The following is a 12972-nucleotide window of genomic DNA, read 5'->3' as shown; positions in this document are numbered from 1 at the left end:
CAGAGCAGACAATGCTATCTGACGAAGCGCATGTCTTGCTGGTTACCGATAGGTCCTCAGAGGAGGATTCAGAGACAGATGACCAGTCATATTTCCCCCTGAGGTGCATGCCCTAACTTGGCAGGGTTATGTTGCTCATATCGTGCGTATGGTATCTTGCATTGCTATGTCATTTGCTTAGTTTACACATGCTTTGTGTGAATGCCACCTGTTTAGTGTCTAATTACCATATATGTGAATTACGCAATGCCATCTTGTTGCAAGACATTATATATGTGAATTATGCAATGTTATCTTGTTGCAAGGCATTATGTATGTGAATTATGCAATGCCATGTTGTTTAGGCAAGCGTCATATATGTGAATTATATCATGCCGTCCTTTTTTTGTATTTCTCATTGCTTTTGTCGACAATGTTTGTATATTCAACTGCTCTTCATGTGCATCAGCCATTTGAATTGGTGATGGAGAAATCTGGAGTGAAAACAAGGTCTTCAGAGCAGACAATGCTACCTGCTGAAGCAGATATCTTGCTGGTTACAGATAGCTCTTTAGAGGAGGATTCAGAGGCAGATGACCAGTCCTATTATCCCCTTGAGGTGTATGCTCAAACTTGGCAGGGTTATATTACTCATATAATGCATATGTTGTATGGCAATGCTTAGTTTTTACATCATATACACAATATTGAATGCCATCTCCTTAGTTGACACATCATATATGCGATTGCCCTCTGCTCACTTCCTTAGTATATAAATCATATATTTGAATTATGTCATGCCATGATGTTTACATAGATAGCATGTACCTGAATTATGGCATGCCAACCCATTTTCTAAAGACATAATATAGTTATATCATCTCATCCTGTTTACATAGTCATCATATTTTAAATTATGTCATTCTATCCGTGAATTATATCATGCCATCATGTTTCCATCGATAGCATGTTTGTGATTTATGGCATGCCAACCACTTTAATAGACACATCATATAGTTATATCATGTCATCCTGTTTACAAAGTCATCATATTTTGAAGTATGTCATTCTGTCCTGCTATTCTGTTTGCTTAGACAACATAAATGTGAATTATTTCATGCCCTATTTTCTTCCCTACTATCCATTGCACCTGTATATCTTACAATGTCTGTACATTCAATTACTTTTCTTGTTTATCAGCCATTTCAATTGGAGGGAGTGATGGCAGTATCTGTGGGAGTAAAAACACGGTCTTCAGAAAAGATCGTGCTACCTGTCAATGCAGATAGAACCACGGTTGTACTTGCCCAAGAACTAGCCCCACCACATGTAACCCACAGTGACCATACTGAAGGAAATATGCCCTAGAGGCAATAATGAAGTTATTATTTATTTCCTTATATCATGATAAATGTTTATTATTCATGCTAGAATTGTATTAACCGGAAACATAATACATGTGTGAATACATAGACAAACAGAGTGTCACTAGTATGCCTCTACTTGACTAGCTCGTTAATCAAAGATGGTTATGTTTCCTAACCATGGACAAAGAGTTGTTATTTGATTAACGGGATCACATCATTAGATGAATGATCTGATTAACATGACCCATTCCATTAGCTTAGCACCCGATCGTTTAGTATGTTGCTATTGCTTTCTTCATGACTTATACATGTTCCTATGACTATGAGATTATGCAACTCCCGTTTGCCGGAGGAACACTTTGGGTGCTACCAAACGTCACAACGTAACTGGGTGATTATAAAGGAGCATTACAGGTGTCTCCAAAGGTAAACGTTGGGTTGGCGTATTTCGAGATTAGGATTTGTCACTCCGATTGTCGGAGAGGTATGTCTGGGCCCTCTCGGTAATGCACATCACATAAGCCTTGCAAGCATTGCAACTAATGAGTTAGTTGCGAGATGATGTATTACGGAACAAGTAAAGAGACTTGCCGGTAACGAGATTGAACTAGGTATTGGATACCGACGATCGAATCTCGGGCAAGTAACATACCGATGACAAAGGGAACAACGTATGTTGTTATGCGGTCTGACCGATAAAGATCTTCGTAGAATATGTAGGAGCCAATATGGGCATCCAGGTCCCGCTATTGGTTATTGACCGGAGACGTGTCTCGGTCATGTCTACATTGTTCTCGAACCGTAGGGTCCGCACGCTTAAGGTTTCGATGATAGTTATATTATGAGTTTATGAGTTTTAATGTACCGAAGGAGTTCAGAATCCCGGATGAGATCGGGGACATGACGAGGAGTCTCAAAATGGTCGAGACGTAAAGATCGATATATTGGACGACTATATTCAGACATCGGAAAGGTTCCGAGTGATTCGGGTATTTTTCGGAGTACCGGGTAGTTACGGGAGAAGCAATGGGCCTTGATGGGCTTTAGTGGGAAGAGGAGAAAGGGCCTGCTGCGCCCCCCCTCCCCTCTAGTCCGAATTGGACTAGGGAAAAGGGGGCCGGCCACCTTTCCTTCTCCTCCACTTCCTTCTCCCTTCCTCCCCTCTTGGTGGACTCCTACTAGGACTTGGAGTCCTAGTAGGACTCCACATCCTGGCCGCACCAAGCCTTGGCCGGCCTCCTCCTCCTTCATCCTTTATATACAGGGGCAGGGGGCACCCCATAGACACACAAGTTGATCATTAAGATCGTTCCTTAGCCGTGTGCGGTGCCCCCTGCCACCATATTCCACCTCGATCATATCGTTGTAGTGCTTAGGCGAAGCCCTGCGTCGGTAGAACATCAAGATCGTCACCAGGCCGTCGTGCTGACGGAACTCTTTCCCGACGCTTTGCTGGATCCGTGCCCGGGGATCGTCATCGAGCTGTACGTGTGCTAAGAACTCGGAGGTGCCGGAGTAACGGTGCTTGGATCGGTCGGATCGGGAAGACGTACGACTACTTCCTCTACGTTGTGTGATCGCTTCTGCAGTCGGTCTGCGTGGGTACGTAGACAACACTCTCCCCTCTCGTTGCTATGCATCACCATGATCTTGCGTGTGCGTAGGAAATTTTTGAAATTACTACGTTCCCCAACAGTGGCATCCGAGCCTAGGTTTTATATGTTGATGTTATATGCACGAGTAGAACACAAGTGAGTTGTGGGCGATATAAGTCATACTGCCTACCAGCATGTCATACTTTGGTTCGGCGGTATTGTTGGACGAGACGACCCGGACCAACATTACACGTACGCTTACGCGAGACCGGTTCCCTCGACGTGCTTTGCACGTAGATGGCTTGCGGGCGACTGTCTCTCCAAGTTTAGTTGAACCAAGTGTGGCTACGCCCGGTCCTTGCGAAGGTTAAAACGGAGTCTATTTGACAAACTATCGTTGTGGTTTTGATGCGTAGGTGAGATTGGTTCTTGCTTAAGCCCGTAGCAGCCACGTAAAACTTGCAACAACAAAGTAGGGGACGTCTAACTTGTTTTTGCAGGGCATGTTGTGATGTGATATGGTCAAGACATGATGCTAAATTTTATTGTATGAGATGATCATGTTTTGTAACCGAGTATCGGCAACTGGCAGGAGCCATATGGTTGTCGCTTTATTGTATGCAATGCAATCGCGATGTAATGCTTTACTTTATTACTAAGCGGTAGTGATAGTCGTGGAAGCATAAGATTGGCGAGACGACAACGATGCTACGATGGAGATCAAGGTGTCGCGCCGGTGACGATGGTGATCACGACGGTGCTTCGGAGATGGAGATCACAAGCACAAGATGATGATGGCCATATCATATCACTTATATTGATTGCATGTGATGTTTATCTTTTATGCATCTTATCTTGCTTTGATTGACGGTAGCATTATAAGATGATCTCTCACTAAATTAACAAGATGTGTTCTCCCTGAGTATGCACCATTGCCAAAGTTCATCGTGCCCAGACACCACGTGATGATCGGGTGTGATAAGCTCTACGTCCATCTACAACGGGTGCAAGCCAGTTTTGCACACGCAGAATACTCGGGTTATATTTGACGAGCCTAGCATATGCAGATATGGCCTCGGAACACGGAGACTGAAAGGTCGAGCGTGAATCATATAGTAGATATGATCAACATAACGATGTTCACCATTGAAAACTACTCCATCTCACGTGATGATCGGTTATGGTTTAGTTGATTTGGATCACGTGATCACTTAGAAGATTAGAGGGATGTCTATCTAAGTGGGAGTTCTTAAGTAATATGATTAATTGAACTTAAATTTATCATGAACTTAGTCCTAGTAGTATTTTGCAAATTATGTTGTAGATCAATAGCTCGCGTTATTGCTTTCATGTGTTTATTTTGATATGTTCCTAGAGAAAATTGTGTTGAAAGATGTTAGTAGCAATGATGCGGATTGGATCCGTGATCTGAGGTTTATCCTCATTGCTGCACAGAAAAATTATGTCCTTGATGCACCGCTAGGTGACGGACCTATTGCAGGAGCAGATGCAGACGTTATGAACGTTTGGCTAGCTCAATATGATGACTACTTGATAGTTTAGTGCACCATGCTTAATGGCTTAGAATCGGGACTTCAGAGACGTTTTGAACGTCATGGAGCATATGAGATGTTCCAGGAGTTGAAGTTAATATTTCAAGCAAATACCCGAGTTGAGATATATGTAGTCTCCAACAAGTTCTATAGCTAAAAGATGGAGGAGAATCGCTCAACTAGTGAGCATGTGCCCAGATTGTCTGAGTACAACAATCGCTTGAATCAAGTGGGAGTTAATCTTCCAGATAAGATAGTGATTGACAGAATTCTCTAGTCACCATCACCAAGTTAGTAGAACTTCGTGATGAACTATGATATGCAAGGGATAACGGAAACGATTCCCAAGCTCTTCGTAATGCGGAAATTGACGAAGGTAGAAATCGAGAAAAAACATCAAGTGTTGATGGTAGACAAGACCACTAGTTTCAAGAAAAGGGCAGAGGGAAGAAGGGGAACTTCAAGAAGAACAGCAAGCAAGTTACTGCTCAAGTGAAGAAGCCCAAGTCTGGTCCTAAGCCTGAGACTAAGTGCTTCTACTGCAAAGGGACTGGTCACTGGAAGCGGAACTACCCCAAGTGATTGGCAGATAAGAAGGATGGCAAAGTAAACATAAGTATATTTGATATACATGTTATTGATGTGTACTTTACTAGTGTTTATAGCAACCCCTCAATATTTGATACTGGATCAGTTGCTAAGATTAGTAACTCGAAACAGGAGTTGCAGAATAAACAGAGACTAGTTAAGGGTGAAGTGACGATGTGTGTTGGAAGTGGTTCCAAGATTGATATGATCATCATCGCACACTCCCTATACTTTCGGGATTAGTGTTGAACCTGAATAAGTGTTATTTGGTGTTTGCGTTAAGCATGAATATGATTTGATCATGTTTATTGCAATATGGTTATTCATTAAAGTCAGAGAATAATTGTTGTTCTGTTTACATGAATAAAACCTTCGATGGTCATACACCCAATGAAACAAGTTCATTGGATCTCGATCGTAGTGATACACATATTCATAATATTGAAACCAAAAGATGCAAAGTTAATAATGATAGTGCAACTTATTTGTGGCACTGCCGTTTAGGTCATATTGGTGTAAAGTGCATGAAGAAACTCCATGCTGATGGGCTTTTGGAATCACTTGATTATGAATCACTTGATGCTTGCGAACCATGCCTTATGGGCAAGATGACTAAAACGCCGTTCTCCGGAACAATGAAGCAAGCAACAGATTTGTTGGAAATCATACATACTGATGTATGTGGTCCGATGAATATTAAGGCTTGCAGCAGGTATCATTATTTTCTAACCTTCACAGATGATTTGAGCAGATATGGGGATATCTACTTGATGAAACATAAGTCTGAAATATTTGAAAAGTTCAAAGAATTTCAGAGTGAAGTGAAAAATCATCGTAACAAGAAAATAAAGTTTCTACGATCTGATCATAGAGAAGAGTATTTGAGTTACGAGTTTGTCCTTCAGTTAAAAACAATGTGAAATAGTTTCACTACTCATGCCACCTGGAACACCACAATGTAATGGTGTGTCCAAACGTCATAACCGTACTTTATTAGATATGGTGCGATCTATGATGTCTCTTGCCGATTTACCACTATCATTTTGGGGTTATGCATTAGAGACAGCTGCATTCACGTTAAATAGGGCACCATCAAAATCCGTTGAGACGACGCCTTATGAACTATGGTTTGGCAAGAAACCAAAGTTGTCGTTTCTTAAAGTTTGGGGCTACGATGCTTATGTGAAAAAGCTTCAACCTGATAAGCTCGAACCTAAATCGGAAAAATGTGTCTTCATAGGATATCCAAAGAAAACTATTGAATACACCTTCTATCACAGATCCGAAGGCAAGACTTTTGTTGCTAAATTCGGAAACTTTCTGGAGAAGGAGCTTCTCTCGAAAGAAGTGAGTGGGAGGAAAGTAGAAAACTTGATGAGGTAATTGTACCTTCTCCCTTATTGGAAAGTAGTTCATCACAGAAATCTGTTCTTGTGACTACTACACCAATTAGTGAGGAAGCTAATGATGATGATCATGTAACTTCAGATCAAGTTACTACTGAATCTCGTAGGTAAACCAGAGTGAAATCTGCACCAGAGTGGTACGGTAATCCTGTTCTGGAAGTCATGTTACTAGACCATGACGAACTTGCGAACTAAGAGGAAGCGATGATGAGCCCAGATTCCGCGAAATGGTTTGAGGCCATAAAATCTGAGATATGATCCATGTATGAGAACAAAGTATGGACTTTGATGGATTTGCCCGATGATCGGCAAGCCATAGAAAATAAATGGATCTTCAAGAGGAAGACACACGCTGATAGTAGTGTTACTATCTACAAAGCTAGAATTGTCGCAAAAAGGTTTTTTGACAAGTTCAAGGTGTTGACTACGATGAGAGTTTCTCACTCGTATCTATGCTTGAGTCTATCCGAATCATGTTAGTAATTGCTGCATTTTATGAAATCTGGCAAATGGATAAATAAAACTGCATTCCTTAATGGATTTATTAAAGAAGAGTTGTATATGATGCAACCAGAAGGTTTTGTTAATCCGAAAGGTGCTAACAAAATGTGCAAACTCCAGCGATCCATCTATGGACTGGTGCAAGCATCTCAGAGTTGGAATATACGCTTTGATGAGTTGATCAAAGCATATAGTTTTATACAGACTTGCGGTGAAGTCTGTATTTACGAGAAAGTGAGTGGGAGCACTACAACATTTCTGATAAGTATATGTGAATGACATATTGTTGATCGGAAATAATGTAGAATTATTCTGTAAAGCATAAAGGAGTGTTTGAAAGGAGTTTTTCAAAGAAAGACTTCGGTGAAGCTACTTACATATTGAGCTTAAAGATCTATAGAGATAGATCAAGACGCTTGATAAGTTTTTTCAATGAGTACATACCTTGACAAGATTTTGAAGTAGTTCAAAAATGGAGCAGTCAAAGAAAGAGTTCTTGCCTGTATTACAAGGTGTGAAGTTGAGTAAGACTCAAAGCCCGACCACGGCAGAAGATAGAAAGAGAATGAAAGTCATTCCCTATGCCTTGGCCATAGGTTCTATAAAGTATGTCATGCTGTGTACCAGATCTATTGTATACCCTGCATTGATTTGGCAAGGGAGTACAATGGTGATCTAGGAGTAGATCACTGGACAGCGGTCAGAATTATCCTTAGTGAAATAAGGATATGTTTCTCGATTATGGACGTGACAAAAAGGTTCGTCATAAAGGGTTACGTCGATGCAAGTTTTTGACACTGATTCAGATGATTCTAAGTCTCAATCTGGATACATATTGAAAGTGGGAGCAATTAGCTAGAGTAGCTCCGTGTAGAGCATTGTAGACATAGGACTTGCAAAATACTTACGGATCTGAATGTGACAGACCCGTTGACTAAAATTATCTCACAAGCAAAACATGATCACACCTTAGTACTCTTTGGGTGTTAATCACATAGATATGTGAACTAGATTACTGACTCTAGTAAACCCTTTGAGTGTTGGTCACATGACGATGTGAACTATGGGTGTTAATCACATGGTGATGTGAACTATTGCTGCTAAATCACATGGCGATGTGAACTAGATTATTGACTCTAGTGCAAGAGGGAGACTGAAGGAAATATGCCCTAGAGGCAATAATAAAGTTATTATTTATTTCCTTATATCATGATAAATGTTTATTATTCATGCTAGAATTGTATTAACCGGAAACATAATACATGTGTGAATACATAGACAAACAGAGTGTCACTAGTATGCCTCTACTTGACTAGCTAGTTAATCAAAGATGGTTATGTTTCCTAACCATGGACAAAGAGTTGTTATTTGATTAACGGGATCACATCATTAGATGAATGATCTGATTGACATGACCCATTCCATTAGCTTAGCACCCGATCGTTTAGTATGTTGCTATTGCTTTCTTCATGACTTATACATGTTCCTATGACTATGAGATTATGCAACTCCCGTTTGCCGGAGGAACACTTTGGGTGCTACCAAACGTCACAACGTAACTGGGTGATTATAAAGGAGCATTACAGGTGTCTCCAAAGGTAGACGTTGGGTTGGCGTATTTCGAGATTAGGATTTGTCACTCCGATTGTCGGAGAGGTATCTCTGGGCCCTCTCGGTAATGCACATCACATAAGCCTTGCAAGCATTGCAACTAATGAGTTAGTTGCGAGATGATGTATTACGGAACGAGTAAAGAGACTTGCCGGTAACGAGATTGAACTAGGTATTGGAAACCGACGATCGAATCTCGGGCAAGTAACATATGGATGACAAAGGGAACAACGTATGTTGTTATGCGGTCTGACCGATAAAGATCTTCGTAGAATATGTCGGAGCCAATATGGGCATCTAGGTCCTGCTATTGGTTATTGACCGGAGACGTGTCTCGGTCATGTCTACATTGTTCTCGAACCGTAGGGTCCGCACGCTTAAGGTTTCGATGATAGTTATATTATGAGTTTATGAGTTTTTATGTACCGAAGGAGTTCGGAATCCCGGATGAGATCGGGGACATGACGAGGAGTCTCAAAATGGTTGAGACGTAAAGATCGATATATTGGACGACTATATTCGGACATCGGAAAGGTTCCGAGTGATTCGGGTATTTTTCGGAGTACCGGGTAGTTACGGAAGAAGCAATGGGCCTTGATGGGCTTTAGTGGGAAGAGGAGAAAGGGCCTGCTGCGCCCCCCCCCCTCCCCTCTAGTCCGAATTGGACTAGGGAAAAGGGGGCCGGCCACCTTTCCTTCTCCTCCACTTCCTTCTCCCTTCCTCCCCTCTTGGTGGACTCCTACTAGGACTTGGAGTCCTGGTAGGACTCCACATCCTGGCCGCACCAAGCCTTGGCCGGCCTCCTCCTCCTTCATCCTTTATATACAGAGGCAGGGGGCACCCCATAGACACACAAGTTGATCATTAAGATCGTTCCTTAGCCGTGTGCAGTGCCCCCTGCCACCATATTCCACCTCGATCATATCGTTGTAGTGCTTAGGCGAAGCCCTGCGTCGGTAGAACATCAAGATCGTCACCATGCCGTCGTGCTGACGGAACTCTTCCCCGACGCTTTGCTGGATCGGAGCCCGGGGATCGTCATCGAGCTGTACGTGTGCTAAGAACTCGGAGGTGCCGGAGTAATGGTGCTTGGATCGGTCGGATCGGGAAGACGTACGACTACTTCCTCTACGTTGTGTGATCGCATCCGCAGTCGGTCTGCGTGGGTACGTAGACAACACTCTCCCCTCTCGTTGCTATGTATCACCATGATCTTGCGTGTGTGTGGGAAATTTTTGAAATTACTACGTTCCCCAACACATACTACATAGATATATGTTTGTTTCATGATGTTATCCTGTCCACCTTACTACTGAACTAGTTTACCAAAATGAGTTTCATATACTACATTTTAAACCTGAGATGTGTTTATTTGTTTCTCTTTTATAACGCGGATAAAATATTGGAGAAGAGTACCCTATTATGCAATGGTAAAGGAAGTAATGCAGATAAGGTTCAAGATAGTGAGACATCCCTGTTGGTCTCCGAGAAAGCTGATAAAAACTATATTGAAAACACTGAGACATCCCCAAAGTCCTGTCTTGATGTAGTGTTCGAGTTACTGGCTACCACTGCTGGCACCAGCTCTTCGAACTCGTTGCCTGAATCAGTTCGGCTTCTTGAGTCTCAACTTCAAGTTGAAAGACATCGATCAGATGTTATGCGACAGGAAGCCGAAGGACTGAGGAAGTCCCTGCAGAATTCAGATGCATACTTTCTGGTGCAACAACAAGCGCTGGAGGACTTAAGCGCCAAACAAGACAAAGTTAATAAGCTTGCTAAGCATCTTGCCAACATTATGGGTACCCAGGATATTGTTTCTTGAGCTATTCTGAAGTGGTTTCAGTTCTAGACTTGTTTTGCTGCGGCATTTATATGCTGCTATGTTCCCTATATTTGCACTGGTGGCGAACTTTGATGCCCAGTGGATGTAATATGTGTAATTGCCGTGATAGCCTAGTGTAAGTTGCTTGCTTATTTGTTTCCTTGTTGTCTTGTTTATTTGTTTGCTTGTAGTCAGTGGGGTTCTTTTTCTGCGGTTTGCTAGTGGCTACAATAACCAATTTTTTAAAACTAGCTAGGCCACAATAACCATGGGCTAATATTTACTGTAGTGACACTGGGCCTCCTACGGGACATAGAAATAGTGGGCCTTGTACGGGCCGTATAAACAGTGGGCCTTCTATGGGCCATAGAAACATTGGGCCTTCTACGGGCCGTAGTAACAATGGGCCTTCTACGGGCCGTAGAAACAATGGGCCTTCTATTGGTCGTATCATCAATGGTCCTTATACGGGTCGTATGATCGATTGGCCAAACATGGGCCAAACAGACCGCATTCTGGCCATAAATGAGCTAGAGTTGGAATCGTCCGTTCATGGGCCGACCATAACGGGCCATCATTAATAGGCCGTATTTGAGGATGCTATGAAAACGGCCCAATGTATTAACGGACCACAAACGGGCCGACTGTAACCACGGGCTGAATTTGTCCCACAAGCAGAAAACGACAGTAACGGGCCGTAAGTAAAAGAATGCTGGAAAATAGCCCAAGAATAAATGGGCTCTGAGAAGGCCGAAAGATAACATGGGCTAGAAACGGCCCAACGGAATAATGGGCCGTAAATGGGTATAAAGTGATACACTGTTCTTTACGGGCCAGTTTCACCACGGGCCGTTAATGGGTGTAAAGTGATACACTGTTCATTACAGGCCAGTTTCACCACGGGCCATTAATAGGCCAAGGGTTACATAGGGCCTCATATGGGCCGAAGGACGTCATGGGCCATACATGGGCCAGATGTGAAAACAGTCTGGAATCATATTGGATGGCCCAGACACTACAAGAAATATGTCAACTTGTGAAAGCAATATTGGTCACTGAATGGTCACTGTTTTCAATTTGTGACCTTTTTGTGACCAAAAACATAAGGTCAAAAGCTGGCGGTCGTAAACTGACTATAGCGACCTTTCTTCTGGAATGGTCGTAGACGTTTATGACCAAAATACGTCTACTGTGGCATTTTGGTCACTCGCAACCTCCCCAGGCCACATAGGCATCCAGCGTGGCAATCTGTTGTGGCACAAGATTCAGCCCGGTCCAGTTCGATTTTCTACATGGGCCTACCAAACAATTCGGCCTTTTTACTGTATATTTTCTCTAGCTACATGGGTTATTTTTTCTAATAGTTTTGATTTCTACATTGGCCTGACCCAACAATTGGGCCTTTCGTTTTTGGGCCATGGCCTTTTTGGCTCAACAGTTACATTTCTTTTTTAGTTACATTTCTTTTTTTAAGATAGATCCAATAGTCAGATGGGTTTGAGTGGGTCCCAATGGTTAGAGTCATGTTCTTCAAATTTTGATTTTCCAGTAAATAAAAACAAATATTTAAATCAGAACTGACTGAAAACAGAAGTAATACTTCAACAACCAAATTTGGCACCTTACAATCAAACATACACCACGTTTATAATCGAACATACTTCACATCAGGTTTACAGCCACCAAGAACACAACTAAATATCAAAATATAACTATCTATCAGAGTATAACTAGCTCCAATGAGCTAGAACTCAATGCTTCTTCACTTCTTGGAGCCCACGACAAAACACGAATGAAGTACAGCATCTGCAAGTTATCAAACAATATGGTAAGGAGCAAAATAAAGGCAAATCTAAAAGCACATTAACTTGTAGGTAGTCTGTGCATAAATAAAGTAAAACAAGCAAAATGAGGCATAGAAATCAGTGGATACAAGTAGTTACTATGAGCAGCAAGTAAATACTACTCCAATCACATCAGGTTTACAATCCTATAAATGCGACATTTTTATCATGTAAGCATAGAAGGACAAATTAAACATCATTTAGATGTTTGAAACAAAGAACCCGAATTTAACCGTTTGAACAGCAAAAAAATTGTTCTAGTAGATCATATCCGGTTTAAATTAACTCCTTTGACACCAATATTATACAACATCGAAGAAGTATACATACTGATCAGGTTTAATTAGCACATAGAAGCCAAATACCAGTAACCGATGAAGAAAAAATCCTAATATACAAAGGTAAGCTCATTGTGCATTTTCTTTTTCAGTGTGATATACAATAAGCATAAGTAGCCACCAAAATCTCTCAATACCGATCATTAACTAGAGACCTCCCGGGAGCCAAAGCCCTAACATCCATGGCATCGAATAGAAGAGTTGGTGTGCAAAGAAAAAGCGACTACCTCTCAGGGGCCGTAGACGGCGGCGATGACCCTGGTGTTGCCCATCTCGAACAGCGCCGACCCATCGGCCCTGGAGAAGATGTCGACCTCGCCCTTGAGCTGTTGCATCTGCAAGGCATGGCAGCAAATAGGAAGAAT

General features: G+C 42.0%; 1 long non-coding RNA gene across 1 annotated transcript; it reads right to left on the bottom strand.

Moving 5' to 3' along the window:
- Positions 1 to 12019: 12019 nt before the first annotated feature.
- On the bottom strand, positions 12020 to 12972 carry LOC147961051 (uncharacterized). Its single transcript, XR_015609926.1, has 2 exons — positions 12835 to 12972; positions 12020 to 12231 (listed from the first exon to the last, which is right to left on the bottom strand). It is a non-coding gene; the product is annotated as an uncharacterized LOC147961051 (long non-coding RNA).

The sequence above is a fragment of the Triticum urartu genome, chromosome 7A (assembly GCF_056163025.1).
Source record: "Triticum urartu cultivar PI428250 chromosome 7A, HENAU_Tu73, whole genome shotgun sequence".
NCBI classification, from domain to species: domain Eukaryota; kingdom Viridiplantae; phylum Streptophyta; class Magnoliopsida; order Poales; family Poaceae; genus Triticum; species Triticum urartu.
This window is presented reverse-complemented; position numbering and strand designations above follow the sequence as displayed.